Source organism: Acipenser ruthenus, chromosome 10, assembly GCF_902713425.1.
Source record: "Acipenser ruthenus chromosome 10, fAciRut3.2 maternal haplotype, whole genome shotgun sequence".
Taxonomy (NCBI): Eukaryota; Metazoa; Chordata; class Actinopteri; order Acipenseriformes; family Acipenseridae; genus Acipenser; species Acipenser ruthenus.
In genome coordinates, this window is record NC_081198.1 from 49021807 (window position 1) to 49030734 (window position 8928).

The 8928-nt window shown below is 40.7% G+C and overlaps 1 protein-coding gene across 8 annotated transcripts in view; it reads right to left on the minus strand.

Moving 5' to 3' along the window:
• The window catches only part of LOC117401942 (diacylglycerol kinase beta-like), a 43876-nt gene extending 36172 nt beyond the window's left edge, over window positions 1-7704 (minus strand). For 4 of the 8 annotated variants that reach the window (XM_034002728.3, XM_034002755.3, XM_034002720.3 and 1 more), the window contains exon 1: window positions 7369-7704. The gene's annotated coding sequence lies outside the window, so the exon portion shown is untranslated. Of the gene's footprint in view, window positions 1-6030; window positions 6131-7368 lie in introns of all 8 variants that reach the window. The other 4 variants (XM_034002763.3, XM_034002746.3, XM_034002702.3 and 1 more) reach the window with 3 other exon arrangements.
• Between the last annotated feature and the right edge of the window lie 1224 nt (window positions 7705-8928).

An 8928-nucleotide genomic window follows, 5' to 3' on the forward strand; every position in this document is an offset into this window, starting at 1 on the left:
GTACAGGATTCAACAGTAAAGACAGCACAAATCCACACTGCACAGGATTCAACAGTGCAGCACAAATCCACGCTGCACAGGATTCAACAGTAAAGACAGCACAAATCCACACTGTACAGGATTCAACAGTAAAGACAGCACAAATCCACACTGTACAGGATTCAACAGTGCAGCACAAACCCACACTGTACAGGATTGAACAGTACAGCACAAACCCACACTGTACAGGATTCAACAGTACAGCACAAACCCACACTGTACAGGATTCAACAGTACAGCACAAATCCACACTGTACAGGATTCAACATTACAGCACAAATCCACACTACACCGGATTCAACAGTACAGCACAAATCCACACTGCACAGGATTCAACAGTACAGCACAAATCCACACTGCACAGGATTCAGCAGTACAGCACAAATCCACACTGCACAGGATTCAGCAGTACAGCACAAATCCACACTGCACAGGATTCAGCAGTACAGCACAAATCCACACTGCACAGGATTCAACAGTACAGCACAAATCCACACTGCAGAGGATTCAACAGTACAGCACAAATCCACACTGCACAGGATTCAGCTGTACAGCACAAATCCACACTGCACAGGATTCAACAGTACAGCACAAATCCACACTGCACCGGATTCAACAGTACAGCACAAATCCACACTGTACAGGATTCAACAGTACAGCACAAATCCACACTGTACAGGATTCAACAGTACAGCACAAATCCACACTGTACAGGATTCAACAGTAAAGACAGCACAAATCCACACTGTACAGGATTCAACAGTACAGCACAAATCCACACTGCACAGGATTCAACAGTAAAGACAGCACAAATCCACACTGCACAGGATTCAACAGTACAGCACAAACCCACACTGTACAGGATTCAACAGTAAAGACAGCACAAATCCACACTGTACAGGATTCAACAGTAAAGACAGCACAAATCCACACTGTACAGGATTCAACTGTAAAGACAGCACAAACCCACACTGTACAGGATTCAACAGTAAAGACAGCACAAATCCACACTGTACAGGATTCAACAGTAAAGACAGCACAAATCCACACTGCACAGGATTCAGCAGTAAAGACAGCACAAATCCACACTGTTCTCCAGCATCAGTGGTGAGCAGCAGAGTGGCAGATGTATTGATTCAACCAAGAAAGGTGGTCTTCATATTAAACTTGACATCGGGAGTGCTCTGGCAAGGAGCAGTCATAAACATTCAATGACCGACAATAAACATAGTAAGTTAAGAAAAACATTTACACAGTGCAGCCAGGAGCTTAAGTTGTCAGTTAAGTACTTGTTTGTGTTTCTGTAGTACTAATAGAGACCATAAGCAAGCACCAAACATTTATTTGTCTTTTTTATTTTAGAGTGCTCAGTTATTTTATCCACGATTTTCTCCCCAATTTAGAATGTCAATTCATTTTTTCTCCTCACAGCTCAGGAGAACTGAAGGTCCAGTGGGTGTCCTTCAATCCTAAAACCAAGCTAGCTTCCTCTTCTACATCCAGGAACTCAGGAGCAGATGTCAGCAGGCCACTGCAGGACAAAGGCCAACCCTGCTCGTGTCCATCTGAGCTCACTAGGCGCTTGGCCAGTACGGTCCACTGTAGAGTGATGAGGAGAAACAGCCCCTGACGGTTTTGCCTCCCTAACCCACAGGAGCGCCAAAGCCAATGCGATGCTCCCTCCATTATCCCCAGCGATGGCCGGCTGCTTTGCACAGCCAGGACGTGAACTTGTTCTCCCATGACCGTGTGACTCACCCTGCACACTACACAGTCATGCTTTTACCAGGTGAGCCACTCGGGAGCCCGTCAAACATTTTGGTCTTGACTATCAGATCTGAAAACTTGCAGTAGACTTATTTATGTTCCTTTATTTGTGTTTCCAGCGTGTAAAGCACAACTCCCTATTCCAGATAACATTGTATAAGCTGCTGTCCAAGTGCTATTCTAGTGAAGAAACAATTCCTAACTATATAAAGGAAATGTTAAGGGATAAAAGATCAATTGTGGATGGTGGAGAGCCCTGGCTGTGCTGTGAGGCTGAAGGGAATGATGCAGGATGGTTGGGGGGTCTCTGTGTATTAAGTGCTCAGGAATTATTGGCTGCCTTTCCAATCATGGGACCCCCTTGTAAAAAGGAGTGTGGATCCTGAGGGGCGATCCTGCTGCGGGAATGCTCAATTTAAAGACAGCTTTAAGCAAGTAACCAATACAATAGACTGATGTGCAGTGCACTGCATACAGGCATGCAATACAGACTGTAACCAGATTCACACATACATGTTGCTGTCACCAGTACAGCCCATAAATGGAATGGAATACACACACCTCTGCACGCACAATGGTGGGAATTCTTGTTAGGAATTCTTTGTTTAAAGCAGATGGCAAAAAGGGGCAAAGAAAAAGCCTTAACGGGGATGAGGACGGGGGGCAGGGGGTGGGGCTTGGGGTTTGTAGCAACAAACAATGTGTCTACAGTTCCTCAGAACCACTGGGGTAATGTGAATTGTGTGCGTGATTTGACACGTGGAGGTGCAGGTGATGTGTATTGGGGAGCACTGATACGAGTTCTGTAGGGAGATGCCTGTGCCCACATTGCACTGTGCCAGGCTGTCTGTGAAAACTCTGTCTTCTGAAAATAGCCTGTGAATTTTCTCACAGTGATTCTAACTACACTTACCTGCTAAAATGCAATGTGCCATGTAATCTCACCTGGTAAAAAAGAAACTATCCCAATAAGATTGGTTTGTTTATTTTATTCCAATCAGCACAAATAGCCAATAATCTATTATGGCACAAATTGAGCTTAAGCGTGTAATTAGGTCACCCACCATAATTATACCACAGTGTAATTAATTACTTTCAACAGTACAACTGCACATACACCACGATTCAATTAGTCAACTCCAGTACAACTTCAATCCCACAAACATAAACAAACAAACCGTTCTTTTCTCTTGTCAGAGGTCAAAAACAGTTACTAAATGAGCTCTGTTCAAATGTTGCCCCTCAAACTGCACGCTTTTAAGCAGAAATAAAAACATTTGCATTGAAGAGAGCGGATGCTTTTAACTGGGTGAACTGGGAATCAGTTTGTATGTATCAGGCTGTCTGCGTTTAATACAAAAATATAACAAAGAAAATGAAGAACTCACTTTCAGCACAAAGGCACTTATTAAGTAGTAAGTAATTATTTGGTAAAACCAGAATGATAAATGAAGGTACTCTTAATAGTATTTATATTTGCAGTATTTAAATTTGGATTGTAATGAAGCAATATCTTCTAACAGTAGCAGAAACGTGTAAAAACTATATACAAATGGTGTACTGTACAATCACCCAGTAAATACACTGTAGTTAGTTCCAGTAATTACTCTGGGATATGTGGAATGGAACTCAAAGTTACGCAGAACTTTAATAAACGAAAAAGTAAAAAACTGGATCAGGCAAAATTTCTCTATTTGCACTTAGTGCATCGAAACATTGGAAAACTGTAAAGCTGGACTAATAGATTTTTTGGGCTATAATGTGCAGTTAACATTTCTCAAGAGAGCATGTATTCAAAAACAAACAGTGGAGGTATTTATATACAATGACATGGCCACTACATTTCATTGTTTTTATCTATATCTGAAGAATACAGAACCAATCAGGCTAAGATTTGCTTCTGTTAAAATATGTGATCTGCTATTCAAGGAATTGAATTTTTTTAGGAATTAAAGTTATAAGTATATTACTTTACTGGGCGCTTTGTATTTGGTGCCACTCTAGCAGATCCTGCATGGTCCGGTTTACAAAGATTAACTACAGCCAAAAATCATGTAGTCCCATTCACAGCGGCACCAGCTGCTGTTGCCTGACTTGCCTGTGTGATATTTGATTGCTGTCCCCACATTAGCTTCTTGGAAATAAGTGCTTAATTGCATTTGTGTTCCTACTGGTTAAGCAATGAAACACACATCATTTCATACACCCGCTGACAGACTTTAAAACACGCTCTATTCCATGCAACACTACAGGGCTAATTGGAGAAAGTAGAAAATAGAAAAAATGCTTTTCTTAAAAGGAAAAAAAGACAAGCTAAACAAAATTATAAAATTATTTTAAGATCATTTCAGATACACATTTGAACAATGCATTACAAAAAAACTCAAAAAAAGCTTGCAACCATTGTCACTACACATGCAGCATTGCTGCTTCAGTCACTGAATGATCAAGTGGAAACAGGCACACACACACAGCTAATCTACGCCCATAATGTTTTGTTACAAAATGCAAGCTTTAGAAAGTGCCACACTTTCTGCTTTCCTGTCATTGCAGAATCGAATGAGTGACACCTTCCTTTTTCCATGCCCTCTACCATCTCCCACCATTTTCAATAACTTTTCACATGGGCACACGTGGGCACGCTGGCGTCCAAATGTATGATATTATTTTAACTTTTCTTCTAGTCCTGTGACTGGTACAGTCTCTTGAGAGGAGTTATGTTGTTTTCAATGGTGTCCTGGTTACAGGCTTGGATATATCATACATTCACAACCAGTAAGCTAGAAGTACAGTATATACAATTTACATTACAATGTTTACATTGCTTATTCAGGCAAACAATTAAAGACCCTGTTCAGGCTATCTTTCTGGGACTTTATGTTGCAGGGGTCACTTATGATTAATTTGATTTAATTGGTTCACTTTAGTATACATGTTTTTGTTTAATTACAAGGGCACATCGTATTTAAATTCAGTGTGTAGTTTGATTTACTTTTGAATCGTATTTTTATTTGTTTGTACACTTGAGCATGTTTTATTTATTGCACTGACTGATGCAATTATTATGTCACTTTAATTTTGTTTTGGCTTGTTTCACAGTGAGTTATCTACTGGCACCTGTAGTTGATTTCAAATCCACTGCACCCCCTTTATGAAGACCTGTATTGGGAAAGCAAAGACAGGCCAGAAACAGGGATACGGGGAAACGAAACGAAACGAAAACTAAATGAAATGAAACTGAACGAAACAGAACGAAACAGAACAAAACGGAACAAAACAAAACAAAAGAGAATAGAAAAACTGCAACAAGTAGATTTGAGAGAAGGGAAGATAACAGCATTGGACAGCCGAAACACTGAGTAAGCCACTGGAGATTCATAAACGATACGGGGTATTCTTAAAGAATAATAATGAGTACCACGGTACCAGTGGAGAGTTGTATGTCGTCCCAAGAAGAGCGGGTGAATTGACAGCAGCCGCTGAAGGGAGAGGTACTCAGAGTGAAGATACAAGTATAAAGGCTTGTATATTCCCAACCTAGCAACTTGTTTAGTGGGCTGGCTAGTGTTTAGTGGGGCATGCCTGCTGCCATTTTATCTTCCCTCTGTGTGTAGAGTGTGTGTGTGTTTGAATATTGAATGGCATACTCTTTTCACTGCTTGAGTAGAATGCATAGACATATACCCGTATAGTGTGTGTGTGTGTGTGTGTGTGTGTGTGTGTGTGTGTGTGTGTGTGTTTGCATATCTGTCTTACTGACTTAGCATAACGCATATATTGTGTGTCTGTTTAAATACTTGCGGTTTGTGTACTGCTTTGTTAGACTAATCTGTTCCTTCTCTTTTGGTGGTGCTCTTAGCGGGAAAGGGAATTTTGACCTTAAAGGAATTCAATTGTGGGTAAGGGTAACCGAGTTTGGTGCTATTACCGTACCGGCTCTCGGTTGTGTAGACGGTAAGGTAAGAGGTGTGTTTAATTTAATAAGAGAACAGATTCTGCTATCTTTAAGAGGAATTCAGGGAAAGAATGTTTTTTGGGTTTTTTTTTTGTAATTTATTTTTAAAATAATTGTATATTATAATTTTTATTGAACAGTTTTTAGAAATAACATTTGTATTTTTATCAATAGATAAGTAATGGTTTTTAAGAAAATAACCCCTCCCAGTGTCGGCTGTTGTCAAAAGTGATTGATAGGCTTGAACAACTGCATTATTGTTAGTATACCTGATTGTGTCTTTTGGTTCCCTTGAGAAGGAGAAGAAATGGTTTAATTTTATTCCTGGCGTGCCTGTTTCATGGTGGTTGGTGTCCAAATCGTTCCCTGCTGGATAATAAAAAAAAGGGAAACTTGCCTAGAGGTGCTTTTTTTCCTCTGTTAAACTAAAAGATGGTGTAGGTCATGGCTACATAAATAAACAATTTAAAATACATAATTCTAGTGCCGGGTGACTGTGCAGTAACCCTTGTGACAGGTTACAACATTTACATTGACTTTTGCTGTGAGTTTTATGATCGTAGTGGGGGAACAACTGTTTTTTTTTTTTTTTTGCAAAGATTAGTGCAGTGAAGATTTCTTTCTGCTGGGAATGGAGTGAATGAGGAGTGCAATGAATGCATTGTGTGGGAACTCTTTGACACAGAAGCTTTGTTTTTTTTTTTCAATTAATCTGGGTTCTCTCTGGCAGTGAAAAACACAATGACCCATTGCTGAAAATAAATAATACAAATAAATACTAAAATACAATACAACTGCTGGGCACAACACATAAAAACAAGCATTTGTGAGTTATACATGCATGTGAGTAATGTACATAATCTGCCAACAGCATCACTCCCAGTAGCACTCTCAATAACGGTTCTCTAAATATTTGTAAAAATGTGGGTGTGATAGATGAATATACACCTCCATGGTTCCCCAAATTCTGACACTATAACTGGTTCTAAAGAACATCTGCACAAAATCTGACCACAACTGGATTAGCAGTTCTCTGGTTAACTCTTGTGCATGTAAATGTGCCTCCACAATACCCCTATGTCTCTGTATATGCATGTCAGTAGGGGTTAATAAATACCACAGGCTAGTGTACTTTAATAACTAAGATACTGTGCTATATCATCGAGTATGCATGCAGGATACCTCTTTTCATTTTTAAGGAGATGTAGAACTGCAGTTTTATTTCACATGATACAGGATGGGCAGACCTACAGCATATGAATAAAAATGTGCTGTATTAATACACTCTATCTGCAGCTTTGTACAGTAGTAAGCAGGGCTGTAGTATTGTCTTGTATGGCAATCATACATATCTTTCTCATTATGCAACTACAGCACAGGTTATTTGGTAGTGCTATTTCTTAAACAATGTATTACAACATACTGTACAGTAAATAAATAACAGCTAGTCCTGATGGCACAGCAGGCTGCTCTGGCAATCAGAAGCAAGCTGAATCTCAATAAGATCCCAGCCCGGTTGCAGCAGATCGAGCTGACTGAAGCAGCCGTCGCTGGGCTCATGAATTGTATTGTTGTAGGATGAAGAGGAGGGGAGTGCTGGTGCTTACCTTCTCAGTGCCTGTGTCTCTGCTGTCCCTCTCCTGCTAAATCCCCTTGCCCAGCTGAACAAGCACCACGCTGCCCAGGATCATCTCTACTGCTGCAGAGAGGAAGGAGGCTTCCTTATGTTCTCATAACAGACCATTCACTGATAAGAGAAGACAAGCAGCAGTGTATCTCCTCCACCAGGTCCTTCTCCCTCTTTTTTTCCTTCCTAAATTTCCCGTGTGTGTTTTTGCTCTTGCTGCAAGGCTGGACGTCTGTGCAATTTGTGACTGTCTGTTTGCACAGTGCTCTCTCTCCCCCCCCTCTCTCTCTCTCCCTCTCTCTCTCTCTCTCTCTCTCTCATCAACACTGCTGTGTCACATCACAGTCTTATGGTTGTCCCTCCCCTCACGAATCAACCACCAGAGCTTTTCTCTCTCACACCCTCTTCTGTCACAAACAACTCTGCTCTCTCTCTCTCTCTCTCTCTCTCTCTCTCTGCATCCTGTCTGTTTGCATGCTAGTAAAGACTTTCTCTTTCTAAAATTCCCTAATACAGGACCACTGAATTTCTAAGAAGTGTCAGGTTTACAATGGTAAATCCATTCTTTTTATACATTACCATGCCTATACAAGACATTTACCAAGGTTTAGATTCTATCTATGTGTTTTACCATGAACTAAATACATAATTAAATACTATTTTAAAGTCTAATGTCATCTTTCTGTTACAATAAAAAAAGGTTTAAAATAGCAGTAATCCACTCTAAAATATCCATAAATAACCAATAAAATACAAAGGCTTTTGGCAGCTACAGTGTTGTACTTTGTGACAGTTATGGATTGCTGAAGGAGGGAAGGGGTGGTGAGTTTGATTGTGTGTGGATGGCTGGGTGCTACAATGCCCTCTGATGAGGTCTGCCTGCCGGGGTCTTTGGCTGACTGTTCTGAGAAGAGGTTTGAAATGCCAAAGTTCAGAGGTGAGGCCCCCGGGGGTGTCTCCTGTGCTGCCTGATCCCGAGGAAGCAGTCTGATTGGCGTGTGTGTGTGTGTGTGTGTGTGTGTGTGTGTGCGTGTGTGAGAGAGAGAGAGAGAGAGAGAGAGAGAGAGAGAGAGAGAGAGACAGGCACTTCCAGCAAGAATGTTTTAAAAGATACTTCTAATATGCAACACAATGTCATTTTAATCACATACATGCTGTGCTGTTCATCACAGCTGTCACCTGCCACCCTTCTGGTACAGCACACTATGGGCTGCATATTCTCCTTAATAAGTCGTGTTGAATATTACTCTTCATTTATATTAAATACCCCTAAGGGGCGTGCAACATGCAAAGGAATCCATTTAGGAGTAAAAGGGAATTATGAACCAGGTCTGCACAGAATATCCTATCTATATAACCCATACCGTTGACACACCTGCCTTTGTTGGTGTATTTTCTACTTGATGAAACGTAATCTGTGCTGTTAACCACTTGTGCATGACCTGTGGTTGCATGTGTGGCAGTGATATTGCAACGTCTACTGGAAGCCATAATAGTAGTACAGTATTTTGATGTCAAGTTTTTCAATTTTTGTCAGTTT